Source organism: Oncorhynchus gorbuscha, unplaced genomic scaffold (assembly GCF_021184085.1).
Source record: "Oncorhynchus gorbuscha isolate QuinsamMale2020 ecotype Even-year unplaced genomic scaffold, OgorEven_v1.0 Un_scaffold_537, whole genome shotgun sequence".
Classification (NCBI taxonomy): domain Eukaryota; kingdom Metazoa; phylum Chordata; class Actinopteri; order Salmoniformes; family Salmonidae; genus Oncorhynchus; species Oncorhynchus gorbuscha.
The window spans coordinates 509,001-527,398 of record NW_025745361.1 but is presented as its reverse complement, the minus strand read 5'-3'; positions in this window follow the sequence as shown (position 1 = coordinate 527,398).

The window sequence follows — 18,398 nt, the reverse complement described above, 5'->3', positions numbered from 1 at the left end:
GGCGACGTTACCAGAGAGACGCGACAGACGGTCAGTTACCAGAAGGACGCGACAGAAGGTTAGTTACCAGAGAGCCGCGACAGAAGGTTAGTTACCAGAGAGATGCGACAGGTTAGTTACCAGAGAGACGCGACAGTCGGTCAGTTACCAGTAGGGAACTAGCAGAGTAGGGAACTAGCAGAGTAGGGAACTAGCAGAGTAGGGAACTAGCAGAGTAGGGAACTAGCAGAGTAGGGAACTAGCAGAGTAGGGAACTAGCAGAGTAGGGAACTAGCAGAGTAGGGAACTAGCAGAGTAGGGAACTAGCAGAGTAGGGAACTAGCAGAGTAGGGAACTAGCAGAGTAGGGAACTAGCAGAGTAGGGGACCCCAGTAGGGGACTAGCAGAGTAGGGGACCAGCAGAGTAGAGGACCCCAGTAGGGGACCAGCAGAGTAGGGGACCAGCAGAGTAGGGGACCAGCAGAGTAGGGGACCAGCAGAGTAGGGGACTAGCAGAGTAGAGGACCCCAGTAGGGGACTAGTAGTGTACAAGTAGAAGTCTGCTCAATTTATCCAACATAATGGGTTGATTATAATGTGTATTATTGCTGGAATAGAAGTCTGCACACCCAGTAGATTTACATTTACAGTAGATCAGGGATCAAGGTTCCACCTCTGGTATGGATATATTTGTTTTCCCAAAATGATGCTTATGTAATAACAGCCTACTTACTAAGATGTCTAACAATTATAAACAAGTTATCTAATTTGTACATTTTGAAATTATATGTTGATTAATTTAATTTGTATTAATTGTTTAAACTTTATTTAATTGTTAACGTAAAAACATTATTCAAGATGAACCAGTGTCAGTGTCAATGTTCATTGGAACCGTGCGCGGGCCTATAGTGCGGGGGTAGCAGGAAAGAGACTGGGGCTCGCAGGTCGACTGGGATCAGCATCAGAGTCCTGAGGTAGGATCCCAGCCAGAACCGTGCGAGGGCCTGAGTCTTGTTGTTGACCGGGGAGGTGGCAAGAGTCAGATGTAACGCTGTGTAGCGGCTGCCCAGGAACAAGTAGAGGTCAGGCAAGCCTTCCCCCCCCCTTGGACCTGGGTGTCACGCCTTGGTCATTGTATCTTGTGTTTTTGTTATATGTTTGGGTAGGCCAGGGTGTGACATGGGTTTATATGTTGTATTTCGTATTAGGGTTTGTATTAATTGGGAGTGTGTATTATTAGGGGTGTGTCTAGTTAGGCTTGGCTGCCTGAGGCGATTCCTAATTGGAGTCAGCTGATTCTAGTTGTCTCGGATTGGGAACCGTATTTAGGTAGCCTGAGTGCGCGTTGTATTTCGTGGGTGATTGTACCTGTCTTTGTGTTAGTCACCAGATAGGCTGTAATTAGTTTCACTCGTTTGTTGTTTTCGTGTTTTCAGTTATTTCATGTACCGTATTTTCTTCATTAAAAGTCATGAGTAACCTACACGCTGCATTTCGGTCTGACTTTCTACAAACAACAGACGAAGATCATTACACTGGGCCTCTTGACCACCTCCCTCCTCAGCCTCTCCCACTTGCCTCCCCACAGGAAGTAAAAAAGCATCCGCTCCAGGTCTAAAATGCTCCTTTGAGGGGGAATAAAAACAGAACTGATTAATAAACGCACAGCATTAATGATTAAAACCTTGCCCTCAAAAGTCAGCTGTCGTAGTCCCCAAAAACCCAGTCTCTCATGTCTTACTGTCCCCAGGATACCACTCCAGTTACCGCTCCCTCCTCCCTCCCGGTCAAACTTTACCCCCAGTACCCTTATGTCCATCAGTTTAACTGTCAGAGGTAGTCTGGTCAAGTCTGGGTCTGCCCACGGTCCGAAAAATTGGGCCTCTGTCTTGTCTCTGTTCAGTCTCGCCCCAGAGGCTCGTCCGTACCAGTCAGTCCTGTCCAGAGTCCTGTCGACGGATAAAAGGTCGGTACATAAAATGTTGACGTCATCCATGTAAAAGACGCACTTGGCGGTCACCCCCCCCCCACTCCCCGGGATACCCACCCCACTGATCCGTTGGTCCCTTCTCAAGACCTGTGCCAGTGGTTCAATACAGGCCACGGACAGCCCTGACGGACGCCGCAGTGTACTCTCACTGCTTTTGACAGATGCCCATTTACAAGGATTTTGCTGGTGATGTCCCCGTACAGCATTCCCACCCAAACGAAGAACCTGTCCGGGAAACCCATTTTTTGCAGTACCTTAAAGAGGTACTGGTGCGAGACCCGATCAAAGGCTTTTTCAAAATCTAAATTTAGGACTACAAGCCGCATGTTTCTGTCTCTCGCATAACAGATGGCATCTCGGATCAGTATCAGGCTGCCCGTGATCTTCCTTCCGGGAACGGCACAGGTTTGATCCGGGTGGATCACCTACTCTAAAACAGAAGACATTCTGAGTGTTAAAACCTTGGTAAAAAGTGTACAATCAAAGTTTAAAAGGGTTATCGCTCCAGTTCTTCAGGTCCGTCCTGTCATTTTTCTTATATAAAAGTGTCACGATCCCCACTCTAAAACTGTCAGGTAGTCTGTCCAGATGTTCAAAGTCAGTAAAAACAGTCAGAAGTTTGTCGGCTAAAACATCCCAAAAGGACAAATAAAACTCCAAAGGGAGGCCGTCCTCCCCCGGTGATTTACCCCTCTTAAAATGTTTCAGTCCTTGGTCAATTTCTGTCCTCGTCAGGTCTTTTATCAGGTGGTCTGTGTTGGGTAGGGTCTTGTCGATGTAGGTTGAAACGTCCCCCATGGTCTCTTCACATACATCTTTTACCCCAAACAGTTCCCCATAAAAATCCTTGACGACTTATTTTATTCCCTCTATCTGTTTTTAAACCCCCATCTTTATTTTTTAAACCAGTCATTTACCTACCCTTACTATTTTCTTAAAAAAGTACTTAGTGCACTTCTCCCCCTCTTCTAATTCCCCTTCTTTACTTCTTAAAATAACCCCCTTGCTTTTCTGTTCTGCTAAAAGTGCCATTTCCTTCTTTAATTTCTTGGTTAAAATCAAGGCCCTGTTGGCATATGTTAAAATACCTTTCCAGTCGCTTTTGCCATGCATCTATCTTTTTTTCTGCTTTTTTCTTTCCTATCTCTCTAAAGAAGGTCCTCGTCCTTCCCTTCACCATTTCCCACCACTGTGCTCGTGTGTCAAAGAAGTCCTGTAGCGTCTGCCACTGGCTGAACTGCTCCGTGTACTGACTAACTACTCTATCATCTTCTAAAAGGGTTCCTATCTCTCTAAAGAAGTCCTGTAGCGTCTGCCACTGGATGAACTGCTCCGTGTACTGACTAACTACTCTATAATCTTCTAAAAGGGTTCCTATCTCTCTAAAGAAGTCCTGTAGCGTCTGCCACTGGATGAACTGCTCCGTGTACTGACTAACTACTCTATAATCTTCTAAAAGGGTTCCTATCTCTCTAAAGAAGTCCTGTAGCGTCTGCCACTGGATGAACTGCTCCGTGTACTGACTAACTACTCTATCATCTTCTAAAAGGGTTCCTATATCTCTAAAGAAGTCCTGTAGCGTCTGCCACTGGCTGGACTGCTCCGTGTACTGACTAACTACTCTATCATCTTCTAAAAGGGAGCAGTTCAATTTCCAGGGCCCTCTTCCCACAGTCACACCTGAGGTTAGTGAAAGGGTGCACGTCAGCATTACGTGATCTGAGAAGAAAGCAGGGGTTATTCTAGCATCAGTTGGAGGACAGTCCCGGGTAAACAGATAATCAATGCGAGAGGCTCTGGTGCCGTCACCACTGGTCCAGGTGAAGCCCTCCTCTCTTGGATGCAGGGTTTTAAAACAGTCAGTCAGTTTAAAATCCCTGCACAGCCCTTGCAATAAAACACTTGACCTGTCCACCTTAAAATCCTTTCCTGCCCCTCTCCTGTCTGCTCTACTAAAAACACAGTTAAAATCCCCACCCACCACTAGAGGATCCCTCCCTAGCATGTGGGACTGCAGGTCTTCTAAAAGTGTGCACCGGTCATGTTTATCATTAAAACCATACACATTTAGCAAGTTAAAATCCCTCCCCATAAAAGTACAATTGGCTAAAACAGCACGCCCGCCTACCACCACCGTGCTCCCCTTCATCACAACCTGTGGGGTCTTGATTAAAATGGCAACACCGTTGTTCTTGTTAAAATTGGAACCATTCCAAATGGAGGGTCCGTGCTGCCACATATCCTCCCATTTCCTGTAAGAGGATAATATGATGAATCATAGATTGGCAAGGAAATCCTCTTCATCTTCATTGTCCAACCGCATTGTGACGGAGCTGGAACCAGCAGGAGGATGGAGAGGCCTTGAAGCTGTACGCTGCTGTGGTGCCAAACTGCTGCAGAACTTCACTTGGTAGTTTATGCTGGTAACAGGTATCACCAGCCAGCTTCAGTCCATACCGCACCAGGAGTATGGAGTTGAGAGTGTGCAGTGACATTCTATTTCTTAACTTTGACTTAACCACACTCATTTGGCTGAACAGCCTTTCAAACTCCGCATTTGAGTGTGGCAAGGAGAGGGCAGCGAGTGCAGCTTTGCACAGTTCTTCAAATGGATTTGACCCGGAAGAGTCCGTGTAGTTATTGACTTGACTTCACTCCAAAACTCAACTGTATTTTCAGTTGAGTTCCACCTAAACAGATGGATGTTTCTCAATTGGGAAACAATTTTATAAATTGTTTGGGGCTGGTATCCCAGTAGCTCAACTACTTTAATAATTTCAGTGGTGCCTTTATTGTGCTTTGGCGTTTCCTTAACACTGAACAAGGCCATGTTTCGCAAGGCTTCTATGTTGTCTGGGAGCCTTGCTTGCAGCTCCTTGCTTAAAGCAACAATGTAGTTGCTGCACCGTCTCCGAATGACCTTTTTGTCCTCTGGCGCGAGACTGAGTTGGTACAACATGCTCTCAAAAACTTACCCAAGGTATGGTGATGGGCTGAGATGTCCATCAATGGGATCCTTCAGGACATCCATTTTTGCCGTAGGGTTGACTACTCTGCTGCAAATTGATGTTTAGAGATGTACCAGATTGTCCAAAAGCTTGACAGGATCTGTTTGATCTCCCTCAAATGACATCACTGCAACTTGTACGTCAACTCAAAGTGGAGTTTCAGTTCTTCCCACTGGCTCAATATACAAGTTACTGCAGGCTCAATCGATAGCCAACGTGTGACACACACTTGTGATCTGCAGGGGTTTCTGGCCACAATTCATGGTGGCATACACTGCTTTGTACGCCTCATGCCGTTTTGAGGAAATCGAAAACCAGTTGTAGGTTTCCCTGATTAAGTACTCAACACTCCTAGGGGTGGTTTCTTTTGGATGCTGCACTGACAGCCAATTGTAAAGAATAGCACACACAGCGGATGAGAACCAAATTGGGCAATGCACATTCTTCCTTTAAAACCCTGAAGATTCTCTTTTTCAAGGTTACACTTCTCAAGAAACTCAACTACCGCCTTTGCTATTGATCTGGCATCGCCCCCTCCAATTCAACCAGCCCGAGAAATGTGGACACAACGGTTCTTTTTTTAGCACTGAAATACCGAATCACCACACCCATGTATTGATCAGCGGACTCATCCAAAAGGAGACTGAACTTCTCATCCCCCACATCTGATGTTACCCTTTGGAGAAAATAAGGAGCCAGTACTCCCCTAATCAAATCAAATCAAATGTATTTATATAGCCCTTCGTACATCAGCTGATATCTCAAAGTGCTGTACAGAAACCCAGCCTAAAACCCCAAACAGCAAACAATGCAGGTGTAAAAGCACGGTGGCTAGGAAAAACTCCCTAGAAAGGCCAAAACCTAGGAAGAAACCTAGAGAGGAACCGGGCTATGTGGGGTGGCCAGTCCTCTACTGGCTGTGCCGGGTGGAGATTATAACAGAACATGGCCAAGATGTTCAAATGTTCATAAATGACCAGCATGGTCAAATAATAATAAGGCAGAACAGTTGAAAGTGGAGCAGCAGCACAGTCAGGTGGACTGGGGACAGCAAGGAGCCATCATGTCAGGTAGTCCTGGGGCACTGTCCTAGGGCTCAGGTCCTCCGAGAGAGAGAAAGAAAGAGAGAATTAGAGAGAGCATATGTGGGGTGGCCAGTCCTCTTCTGGCTGTGCCGGGTGGAGATTATAACAGAACGTGGCCAAGATGTTCATAAATGACCAGCATGGTTGAATAATAGTAAGGCAGAACAGTTGAAACTGGAGCAGGAGCATGGCCAGGTGGACTGGGGACAGCAAGGAGTCATCATGTCAGGTAGTCCTGGGGCATGGTCTTAGGGCTCAGGTCCTCCGAGAGAGAGAAAGAAAGAGAGAAGGAGAGAATTAGAGAACGCACACTTAGATTCACACAGGACACCTGAATAGGACAGGAGAAGTACTCCAGATAAACAAACTGACCCTAGCCCCCCGACACATAAACTACTGCAGCATAAATACTGGAGGCTGAGACAGGAGGGATCAGGAGACACTGTGGCCCCATCCGAGGACACCCCCGGACAGGGCCAAACAGGAAGGATATAACCCCACCCACTTTGCCAAAGCACAGCCCCCACACCACTAGAGGGAAATCTTCAACCACCAACTTACCATCCTGAGACAAGGCCGAGTATAGCCCACAAAGATCTCCGACACGGTACAACCCAAGGGGGAACCCAGACAGGCCGACCACAACAGTGAATCAACCCACCCAGGTGACGCACCCCCCCAGGGACGGCACGAGAGAGCCCCAGCAAGCCAGTGACTCAGCCCCGTAACAGGGTTAGAGGCAAAGAATCCCAGTGAAAAGAGGGGAACCGGCCAGGCAGAGACAGCAAGGGCGGTTCGTTGCTCCAGAGCCTTTCCGTTCACCTTCCCACTCCTGGGCCAGACTACACTCAATCATATGACCCACTGAAGAGATGAGTCTTCAGTAAAGACTTAAAGGTTGAGACCGAGTTTGCGTCTCTGACATGGGTAGGCAGACCGTTCCATAAAAATGGAGCTCTATAGGAGAAAGCCCTGCCTCCAGCTGTTTGCTTAGAAATTCTAGGGACAATTAGGAGGCCTGCGTCTTGTGACCGTAGCGTACGTGTAGGTATGTACGGCAGGACCAAATCAGAGAGGTAGGTAGGAGCAAGCCCATGTAATGCTTTGTAGGTTAGCAGTAAAACCTTGAAATCAGCCCTTGCTTTGACAGGAAGCCAGTGTAGAGAGGCTAGCATTGGAGTAATATCTAATTTTTTGGTTCTAGTCAGGATTCTAGCAGCCGTATTTAGCACTAACTGAAGTTTATTTAGTGCTTTATCCGGGTAGCCGGAAAATAGAGCATTGCAGTAGTCTAACCTAGAAGTGACAAAAGCGAATCATTTCTGTGCACTTGGTGCGGTGCATATGGAAGTTTGTTGCTGCCACAGAATCTGAAAAGGCAGCTTTGCAAGCCATACCTAAATGGTGGCATGCTAGCAGCGAACAATGCTCTGCAATGGCATATAGTAGCTTCTGCGCTTTTGCAGTTATCCACTTTCTTAATAACCAGCTGTGGTAATGTCGACGGTGGTAATGTCGACGGTGGTAATGTCGACGGTGGTAATGTCGACGGTGGTAATGTCGGCGGTGGTAATGTCGGCGGTGGTAATGTCGGCGGTGGTGCAGGGTTGTACGGTTTTGATTTATTTATATGCTTTGTAAATGTTTGCAATGTTTTTTGATGTCATATACATTGTTGCAAACAGATCTGATCTGCAGTAGGCACAGTATGCCGACAATCATCCCCAATTACTGGCTTCAGACACCCTTTAAAGGTACAGACTCACACTCTTTTCTGTACTTCTGGCTGTACAGTTTTGATTGAGAAATGTTGATTGATGTTGTAAATTCTGTTCTAGATCAAACATTTGTCTCGTCGAACTCGTACTACTGCTGCTGCTGTCAGCCAACAATGATTTGCAATTTGCTGAAATTGCTGCTGCCTGTGCACGAGCTGAGTGCCTGCTGCATGTAACTCACACTGCACTTTTGCAGCCAGACACGTGTGTTGTGATGGAGTGTGTGACAGAGAAAATCGGTTTCGTGTTATTTAGAGGGAGAATGCATTTTAGCGTTTGAGTCACTTTCAAAAGTTCCAAATACATTTTAAAAGTAGCTAAATTTGTTGCTAGGTGCTGTTTGAAAGAAAAGTTGCCAGGGTACTCTGAAAAGTTACTAAATCAACAAAATGGTTAAGTTGGAATCACTGTGCATGAGATCCCCACATTGTAGCCTGTACATTTAATATTTGTATTTATTATGTATCCCCATTAGCTGCTGCCAAAGCAGCAGCTACTCTTCTTGGGGTCCAGCAAAATGAAGGTAGTTTATACCATTTTAAAACACTACAACACACTGTGTGCCCTCAGGCCCCTACTCCACCACTACCAGGGTGGTAGAATTTGTAGAACGATCCAAAGGGAATCTGTTCCAAAATCTTCGGAAATAACAAGGTTGCCAACAAACAACGCTTACAAAGTTTTATAGTGGCAGAATAAGATACCAGGTAGGGAGTAGACTATTTCATCAAGTTCTTCACTCACCACGTTTATTCCATTTATTGGGGCGGCAGGAGAGTAGCCTAGTGGTTAGAGCGTTGGACTAGTAACCGAGAGTTTACTGTCTAGCCAGACAACTAGATATTTGTAGTTGTCCACATATTTTAAGTCATAACCGTCCACAGTAGTGATGCTAGTCAGGCGGGTGTGGACGGGAAGCATGCATTTAGTTTTGCTAGTGTTTAAGAGCAGTTGGAGGCCACGGAAGGAGTGTTGTATGGCATTGAAGCTCGTTTGGAGGTTTATTAACACTGTGTCCAAAGAAGGGCCAGATGTCTACGCAGACGACACAATTCTGTATACGTGGATCAGGGAATCACCTGCAGCAAGAGCGCCATCGTTCTGTACCTGAACAAGGCATGGCCAGGCACGACTCCAACACCATAATTAAGTTTGCAGATGACACAACAGTGGTAGGCCTGATCACCGACAACGACGAGACAGCCTATAGGGAGGAGGTCAGAGACCTGGCCGGGTGGTGCCAGAATAACAACCTATCCCTCAACGTAACCAAGACGAAGGAGATGATTGTGGACTACAGGAAAAGGAGCACCGAGCACGTCCCCATTCTCATTGACAGGGCTGTAGTGGAGCAGGTTGAGAGCTTCAAGTTCCTTGGTGTCCACATCACCAACAAACTAACATGGTCCAAGCACATCATGACAGTCATGAAGAGGGCATGACCAAACCTATTCCCCCCAGGAAACTAAAATGATTTGGCATGGGTCCTGAGATCTTCAAAAGGTTCTACAGCTGCAACATCGAGAGCATCCTGACCGGTTGCATCATGTCGTGGAAATTTCCTGTATTACCAAATCATGAGAGAGCAAACCACACACAAGTCAGAGTTATCATAAAGTCCATCTTTAATAAATATGAGCTTCACCATAGCCCTGTGACTCTCAGATCACTTCTATAAATGAATTCTCTGAGAGTGTCAACATAATGGCAACTGAGATCCTTTATAGCAAAGATCTACCCCCTAGTCGACATGACAAACCACAGGTCTTAGGAAAACTGCACAAAGGAAGAATTTTACTTGAGAGAGGAGCATCCCATCGCCAGACAGTATTTAGCTATAAATTATCGTTCAGTTTGGTCTCCTAAACGAAGCTCTTATCTCATTCCTGGTACCACTTAGGACCAAGACATTACCTCATCCAATGGTATATATCAATTGTCATTTTAGATACTCCCATCCCATCTAACGGAGACAGTGAGCCTCCTAGGCCATATACTAAATCAAGATAAGGGCAACCTCAGAGGGGACATGTAAATAGTTAGACACATTCCCATAAGAAGACAGGCCTAACCTCTCCCCAATGGGAAAAGTTACTTTTCCCACATAAGCATACTTAGAAAATTAATACGACATTTTAAAAATAAATGTTACCTAAAGGATTCTGATTCTGCTACCACAATCACTGCCTGGTATGGCAATTGCTCGGTCTCCGACTGCAAGGCACTACAGAGGGTAGTGCGTACGGCCCAGTACATCACTGGGGCAAAGCTGCCTGCCATCCAGGACCTCTACACCAGGCGGTGTTGGAGGAAGGCCCTAAAAATTGTCAAAGACCCCAGCCACCCCAGTCATAGACGGTTCTCTCTACTACCGCATGGCAAGTGGTACCGGAGTGCCACGTCTAGGACAAAAAGGCTTCTCAACAGTTTTTACCCCCAAGCCATAAGACTCCTGAACAGGTAACCAAATGGGTACCCGGATTATATGCATTGTGTGCCCCCTCCAACCCCTCTTTTACACTGCTGCTACTCTCTGTTGATCATATATTTTTATTTATCTCACCTTTATTTAACCAGGTAGGCTAGTTGAGAACAAGTTCTCATTTGCAACTGCGACCTGGCCAAGAAAGCATAGCAATTCGACACATACAACAGAGTTACACATGGAGTAAACAAAACATAGTCAATAATACAGTAGAAAAAAAGAAAACAAAAAGTCTATATACAGTGAATGCAAATGAGTTAAGATAAGGGAGGTAAGGCAATAAATAGGCCATGGTGGTGAAGTAATTAGAACATAGCAATTAAACACTGGAATGGTAGATGTGCAGAAGATGAATGTGCAAGTAGAGATACTGGGGTGCAAAGAAGCAAGATAAATAAATACAGTATGGGGATGAGGTAGATGGATGGGCTATTTACAGATGGGCTATGTACAGGTGCAGTGATCTGTGAGCTGCTCTGACAGCTGGTGCTTAAAGCTAGTGAGGAAGATATGAGTCTCCAGCTCCAGTGATTTTTGCAGTTTGTTCCAGTCATTGGCAGCAGAGAACTGAAAGGAAAGGCGGCCATATACCTGCTGTAGTGCGTGCTACGAGCGGGTGCTGCTATGGTGACCAGTGAGCTGAGATAAGGCAGGGCTTTATCTAGCAGAGACTTGTAGATGACCTGGAGCCAGTGGGTTTGGCGACGAGTGCGTACAGGTCGCTGAAAGTGTCCTGGGAAAAACAGGATGGTCACCCTAACAAGGTGAATTTATTAGACTGGGCTACAATGTGCCATGAACTTCAGAATAGGCCTATTAGTAGCCACTGACTGCCGGTCAGAAAACATCGGTGGGTAAACTGACTGCCGGGTCAAAAAAACATGGCTGCAAACTTTCTACTATTAAACTCGGACAAAACAGAGATGCTTGTTCTAGGTCCCAAGAATATCTTCTGTTGAATCTGACAATTAATCAGATGGTGGTTCTGTAGCTCAGTTGGTAGAGCATGGCGCTTGTAACGCCAGGGTAGTGGGTTCGATCCCCGGGACCACCCATACGTAGAATGTATGCACACATGACTAAGTCGCTTTGGATAAAAGCGTCTGCTAAATGGCATATATTATTATTATTATTATATAATCTTAATGGTTGTACAATCGTCTCAAATAAAACTGTGAAGGACCTCGGCGTTACTCTGGACCCTGATCTCTCTTTTGAAGAACATATCAAGACCATTTCAAGGACAGCTTTTCTCCATCTACGTAACATTGCAAAAATCAGAAACTTTCTGTCCAAAAATGATGCAGAAATATTAATCCATGCTTTTGTCACTTCTAGGTTAGACTACTGCAATGCTCTACTTTCCGGCTACCCGGATAAAGCACTAAATAAACTTCAGTTAGTGCTAAATACGGCTGCTAGAATCCTGACTAGAACCAAAACATTTGATCATATTACTCCAGTGCTAGCCTCTCTACAATGGCTTCCTGTCAAAGCAAGGGCTGATTTCAAGGTTTTACTGCTAACCTACAAAGCATTACATGGGCTTGCTCCTACCTATCTCTCTGATTTGGTCCTGCCGTACATACCTACACGTACGCGGTACGGTCACAAGACGCAGGCCTCCTAATTGTCCATAGAATTTCTAAGCAAACAGCTGGAGGCAGGGCTTTCTCCTATAGAGCTCCATTTTTATGGAACGGTCTGCCTACCCATGTCAGAGACGCAAAATCGGTCTCAACCTTTAAGTCTTTATTTACTGAAGACTCATCTCTTCAGTGGGTCATGTGATTGAGTGTAGTCTGGCCCAGGAGTGGGAAGGTGAACGGAAACGCTCTGGAGCAACGAACCGCCCTTGCTGTCTCTGCCTGGCCGGTTCCCCTCTTTCCACTGGGATTCTCTGCCTCTAACCCTATTACAGGGGCTGAGTCACTGGCTTACTGGGGCTCTCTCATGCCGTCCCTGGAGGGGATGCGTCACCTGAGTGGGTTGATTCACTATTGTGGTCATCCTGTCTGGGTTGGCGCCCCCCCCCCCCCCCTTGGGTTGTGCCGTGGCGGAGATCTTTGTGGGCTATACTCAGCCTTGTCTCAGGATGGTAAGTTGGTGGTTGAAGAGATCCCTCTAGTGGTGTGGGGGCTGTGCTTTGGCAAAGTGGGTGGGGTTATATCCTTCCTGTTTCCTAACCCTGTCCGGGGGGTGTCCTCGGATGGGGCCACAGTGTCTCCTGACCCCTCCCGTCTCAGCCTCCAGTATTTATGCTGCAGTAGTTTATGTGTCGGGGGCTAGGGTCACTTTGTTATATCTGGAGTACTTCTCCTGTCCTATTCACATTTTACATTTACATTACATTTAAGTCATTTAGCAGACGCTCTTATCCAGAGCGACTTACAAATTGGTGCATTCACCTTATGACATCCAGTGGAACAGTCACTTTACAATAGTGCATCTAAATCTTAAAAGGGGGGTGAGAAGGATTACTTATCCTATCCTAGGTATTCCTTAAAGAGGTGGGGTTTCAGGTGTCTCCGGAAGGTGGTGATTGACTCCGCTGTCCTGGCGTCGTGAGGGAGTTTGTTCCACCATTGGGGGGCCAGAGCAGCGAACAGTTTTGACTGGGCTGAGCGGGAGCTGTACTTCCTCAGTGGTAGGGAGGCGAGCAGGCCAGAGGTGGATGAACGCAGTGCCCTTGTTTGGGTGTAGGGCCTGATCAGAGCCTGGAGGTACTGAGGTGCCGTTCCCCTCACAGCTCCGTAGGCAAGCACCATGGTCTTGTAGCGGATGCGAGCTTCAACTGGAAGCCAGTGGAGAGAGCGGAGGAGCGGGGTGACGTGAGAGAACTTGGGAAGGTTGAACACCAGACGGGCTGCGGCGTTCTGGATGAGTTGTAGGGGTTTAATGGCACAGGCAGGGAGCCCAGCCAACAGCGAGTTGCAGTAATCCAGACGGGAGATGACAAGTGCCTGGATTAGGACCTGCGCCGCTTCCTGTGTGAGGCAGGGTCGTACTCTGCGGATGTTGTAGAGCATGAACCTACAGGAACGGGCCACCGCCTTGATGTTAGTTGAGAACGACAGGGTGTTGTCCAGGATCACGCCAAGGTTCTTAGCGCTCTGGGAGGAGGACACAATGGAGTTGTCAACCGTGATGGCGAGATCATGGAACGGGCAGTCCTTCCCCGGGAGGAAGAGCAGCTCCGTCTTGCCGAGGTTCAGCTTGAGGTGGTGATCCGTCATCCACACTGATATGTCTGCCAGACATGCAGAGATGCGATTCGCCACCTGGTCATCAGAAGGGGGAAAGGAGAAGATTAATTGTGTGTCGTCTGCATAGCAATGATAGGAGAGACCATGTGAGGTTATGACAGAGCCAAGTGACTTGGTGTATAGCGAGAATAGGAGAGGGCCTAGAACAGAACCCTGGAGGACACCAGTGGTGAGAGCGCGTGGTGAGGAGACAGATTCTCGCCATGCCACCTGGTAGGAGCGACCTGTCAGGTAGGACGCAATCCAAGCGTGGGCCGCGCCGGAAATGCCCAACTCTGAGAGGGTGGAGAGGAGGATCTGATGGTTCACAGTATCGAAGGCAGCCGATAGGTCTAGAAGGATGAGAGCAGAGGAGAGAGAGTTAGCTTTAGCGGTGCGGAGCGCCTCCGTGATACAGAGAAGAGCAGTCTCAGTTGAATGACTAGTCTTGAAACCTGACTGATTTGGATCAAGAAGGTCATTCTGAGAGAGATAGCGGGAGAGCTGGCCAAGGACGGCACGTTCAAGAGTTTTGGAGAGAAAAGAAAGAAGGGATACTGGTCTGTAGTTGTTGACATCGGAGGGATCGAGTGTAGGTTTTTTCAGAAGGGGTGCAACTCTCGCTCTCTTGAAGACGGAAGGGACGTAGCCAGCGGTCAGGGATGAGTTGATGAGCGAGGTGAGGTAAGGGAGAAGGTCTCTGGAAATGGTCTGGAGAAGAGAGGAGGGGATAGGGTCAAGCGGGCAGGTTGTTGGGCGGCCGGCCGTCACAAGGCGCGAGATTTCATCTGGAGAGAGGGGAGAAAGAGGTCAGAGCACAGGGTAGGGCAGTGTGAGCAGAACCAGCGGTGTCGTTTGACTTAGCAAACGAGGATCGGATGTCGTCGACCTTCTTTTCAAAATGGTTGACGAAGTCATCTGCAGAGAGGGAGGGGGGGGGGATTCAGGAGGGAGGAGAAGGTGGCAAAGAGCTTCCTAGGGTTAGAGGCAGAAGCTTGGAATTTAGAGTGGTAGAAAGTGGGTTTAGCAGCAGAGACAGAAGAGGAAAATGTAGAGAGGAGGGAGCGAAAGGATGCCAGGTCCGCAGGGAGGCGAGTTTTCCTCCATATCCGCTCGGCTGCCCGGAGCCCTGTTCTGTGAGCTCGCAATGAGTCGTCGAGCCACGGAGCGGGAGGGGAGGACCGAGCCGGCCTGGAGGATAGGGGGCATAGAGAGTCAAAGGATGCAGAAAGGGAGGAGAGGAGGGTTGAGGAGGCAGAATCAGGAGATAGGTTGGAGAAGGTTTGAGCAGAGGGAAGCGATGATAGGATGGATGAGGAGAGAGTAGCGGGGGAGAGAGAGCGAAGGTTGGGACGGCGCGATACCATCCGAGTAAGGGCAGTGTGGGAAGTGTTGGATGAGAGCGAGAGGGAAAAGGATACAAGGTAGTGGTCGGAGACTTGGAGGGGAGTTGCAATGAGGTTAGTGGAAGAACAGCATCTAGTAAAGATGAGGTCGAGCGTATTGCCTGCCTTGTGAGTAGGGGGGGAAGGTGAGAGGGTGAGGTCAAAAGAGGAGAGGAGTGGAAAGGAGGCAGAGAGGAATGAGTCAAAGGTAGACGTGGGGAGGTTAAAGTCGCCCAGAACTGTGAGAGGTGAGCCGTCCTCAGGAAAGGAGCTTATCAAGGCATCAAGCTCATTGATGAACTCTCCGAGGGAACCTGGAGGGCGATAAATGATAAGGATGTTAAGCTTGAAAGGGCTGGTAACTGTGACAGCATGGAATTCAAAGGAGGCGATAGACAGATGGGTAAGGGGAGAAAGAGAGAATGACCACTTGGGAGAGATGAGGATCCCGGTGCTACCACCCCGCTGACCAGAAGCTCTCGGGGTGTGCGAGAACACGTGGGCGGACGAAGAGAGAGCAGTAGGAGTGGCAGTGTTATCTGTGGTGATCCATGTTTCCGTCAGTGGCAAGAAGTCGAGGGACTGGAGGGAGGCATAGGCTGAGATGAACTCTGCCTTGTGTCCTGTGTGAATCTAAGTGTGCGTTCTCTAATTCTCTCCTTCTTCCTTTCTCTCTCTCGGAGGACCTGAGCCCTAGGACCATGCCCCAGGACTACCTGACATGATGACTCCTTGCTGTCCCCAGTCCACCTGGCCATGCTGCTGCTCCAGTTTCAACTGACCTGAGCCCTAGGACCATGTCCCAGGACTACCTGACATGATGACTCCTTGCTGTCCCCAGTCACCCTGACTGTGCTGCTGCTCCAGTTTCAACTGTTCTGCCTTATTATTATTCGACCATGCTGGTCATTTATGAACATTTCAACATCTTGGCCATGTTCTGTTATAATCTCTACCCGGCACAGCCAGTAGAGGACTGGCCACCCCACATAGCCTGGTTCCTCTCTAGGTTTCTTCCTAGGTTTTGGCCTTTCATGGGAGTTTTTCCTAGCCACAGTGCTTTTACACCTGCATTGCTTGCTGTTTGGGGTTTTAGGCTGGGTTTCTGTACAGCACTTTGAGATATCAGCTGATGTACGAAGGGCTATATAAATACATTTGATTTGATTTGATTTATTGGACGCAGATAGTTTGTGTATTGATGTGTATGCTACGTGTGCCTTAAAAAAAAAGTTTTGTCCTTGAGCTGTTGTCTATTGATGTTCTGTATTATGTCATAATGTATTATGTTTCATGTTCTGTGTTCTGTGCGGACCCCAGGAAGAGTAGCTTCTGCTTTTGCAACAGCTAATGGGGATCCTAATAAAAATACTAAATATCTACAGTAGCTTTGATTGGACTGATCATGTCAACATCATACTTTCAAAATCTTAGCTAGCACTCATGAATCAAATCAACAATCTACTGGGAAATCCTTTTAAATCCTTGTCATATGAAGAGAAGTTATAGATAAAACTTGAGCTCATCGGCCATAAACATTACACAAATTGCAAACGCATATTCAACAATGAGTGGTTTGGAAGGAATCAGTGACTAACTCCAAGCATTGCAAAGCAATCACTAGCCTGCTTTTCAGTGGAGTGGGTGCGTGGTCCCAAGTCTGGGTTTAATGCTCTCTTTTCCAAGCTTAAACAGATAAACATTCAACATTGGCCATGCTGTCAATCCAGCATGACTTCTGCTCAAATCAACAGGAAACTCGGGGCTGAGAAAATACCTTTCAAATGGTCATATAACTCGCAAATCGGGAACTCAGGCCTCTTTCTAGAGCTCCGATCTGAAGATCACTGACATCATTTAACCTGGTCAGGAACTCAGGCCTCTTTCTAGAGCTCCGATCTGAAGATCACTGGCATCATTTAACCTTGTCGGGAACTCAGGCCTCTTTCTAGAGCTCCGATCTGAAGATCACTGGCATCATTTAACCTGGTCAGGAACTCAGGCCTCTTTCTAGAGCTCCGATCTGAAGATCACTGACATCATTTAACCTGGTCGGGAACTCAGGCCTCTTTCCAGAGCTCCGATCTGAACTAACCCTAACCCTAGTTTTGCCTTTGTTTGATGGCACCATGGACCTTTTATTTTTTTATTCTTGTACTCATTGGGTGGTTCACCTTGTAGACCCTAACCCTAACCTGAATTCTAACCTTAACCCCTAGTTACCCCAATCCCTCACCCTAACCCTGAGACCCTCATGCCTAAACCTTACTTATTGAACCTAACCCTGACCCCAACCCAACCTGAATTCTAACCTTAACCCAAACATCCCTACACTCTCTATATCTATTTCAATCTCTACACTCTCTATATCTATTTTAATCTCTAGATTTTCATATCAAACTTTTTCTCGTAGACCACCGCTCTGAACTTGGCACTTGGTCTTTATTCTTAGTTTAGAATTTCTGGCTTTTAACCTAAGCCCCATTTTAAATGTCGGACTCTGGTCCTTTTATATTTTTAATATATTGTTTAGTCATTTAAAGTATATAATACATAAGTCTCACCATTTATCCTAAAGGGGTTGCCTGTGCCAGTGCACACCAGATTCGTCTGTTACTCATTGAACCTAGCCCGTGCCTGGCATATTATACATTATTTGGGTTTTAAAAGACTTTTTTGACTAGATTGTTTTAGTATGTTAATTGTTTTAATTTGTTGGTCTAGTAGGCCACAATGATTAAACACCCACCCAAATTGGGACGGTTGATGGGAGGAGAATGGGGTGGATGGACGGAGGACTAAGCCATACATATGTCTCAGCAAGAAGGGATCCGCCCCCTCAATTCCCCATATCAGCACAGGTGTTGGTGACTACTCATTACCTCTGAAGAAAGCTATGATGCTGTGAAACGTCAGGTCTCTGGTTTTTGTTTGTTTTAATATTCTGTAAGTTCCCTTAACAGATGTTTTCCTTTAACAAGCTATACAAACGGCAGGACTATGGAATCTAGCACATGAAGGCCTCTTGGACTGCAACTTCACTTGAAAGGAAACTCCAGTGAGAACTAATGCCTGGAAAAGGACTAATGTGAAAGAGATTTATTTTCTAACCTTTTGAACATTGCTAAGAACATTGCTAGGTCCATGGACAATCTCCTCTGGTTAAGTGGATCATTACCAGAGAATGTTTGTGTAGGATAAACTCAAGGGAACTTCTGTAGCTCAGTTGGTAGAGCATGGCGCTTGTAACGCCAGGGTAGTGGGTTCGATCCCCGGGACCACCCATACGTAGAATGTATGCACACATGACTGTAAGTCGCTTTGGATAAAAGCGTCTGCTAAATGGCATATATATATATATATTAATTGTTTTTATGTTTTGTTGTTTCTTGGTTTTAAATCTAGTCTTTTTATGAAAATGTTTATCCTCTTATAACCTTTTT